This window comes from Lagopus muta, chromosome Z (genome assembly GCF_023343835.1).
Source record: "Lagopus muta isolate bLagMut1 chromosome Z, bLagMut1 primary, whole genome shotgun sequence".
NCBI classification, from domain to species: domain Eukaryota; kingdom Metazoa; phylum Chordata; class Aves; order Galliformes; family Phasianidae; genus Lagopus; species Lagopus muta.
In genome coordinates this window covers 32,020,273-32,021,061 of record NC_064472.1, presented here as the reverse complement: position 1 = coordinate 32,021,061, position 789 = coordinate 32,020,273, and the positions used below count along the sequence as shown (strand labels likewise).

General features: G+C 39.2%; 1 non-coding gene across 1 annotated transcript; it reads left to right on the top strand.

The window, feature by feature from the left end:
• Positions 1 to 316: 316 nt before the first annotated feature.
• TRNAH-GUG (transfer RNA histidin (anticodon GUG)) lies at positions 317 to 388 on the top strand. The gene has a single exon. It is a non-coding gene; the product is annotated as a tRNA-His (tRNA).
• The last annotated feature ends 401 nt before the right edge of the window (positions 389 to 789 follow it).

Here is a 789-nt window from a genome sequence, read left to right as displayed (position 1 = left end):
ATGACTTTGCTTTTCCTACACTGATAAAATAGGCCAAAAGTGTTCTCTGAAAAGATTTGGGAGTCAAGAGAAGGATGTATAGCTCTATAACTCTCCTGAGCCTGTTTTTAGGAAACTGTGATAGCATGGGCAATTAATAGAAAGGAAAGAAATGTCTGGAGGCAATTTTGAGAGTATGGTAGTGCGTAATTGCTTGTAAAAATACTTAGAAACTGCTGCTGCTAAAACTTAGTGTATACTGTAGGTGGCACCATTTGTATAAATTTTATGGACCACTGAGGCAAAGAGGGGGATCTGTGCAGTGTTCTGATAGCTTGCCGTGATCGTATAGTGGTTAGTACTCTGCGTTGTGGCCGCAGCAACCTCGGTTCAAATCCGAGTCACGGCAAACTGAAGGGTATCTTTTGGAGAGCTGTCACTAGAGGCTGCCTATCAAAAACTGCCTATCGGTGATGACAAGTAGCGAGACAACAAAAGTAACCAGAGACTGCAGCTTCTACAAGAACAATTTACTGAAATATTTATGTGACGCAAATATTAGCTCAGTAGTCCTGTTGACGAATGTGATTTTTATTTTTATTTTTAAAATTTAGAAGCTGATAAATACAGTTGATAGAAGTTGTGACAAATACAGTAGCATAGTGAGTGCGTAATTTCTGTTAGGTGCAGCTACATAAGATCTGGACTAAGCAATGAAGGCTGTTTGGTTTTCATCTTTGCCAAATTTGTATGCTAATACAAAAGCCTAAATTCCTTGGAAATGGGTCATTGACAGATGTGGAAATCCCA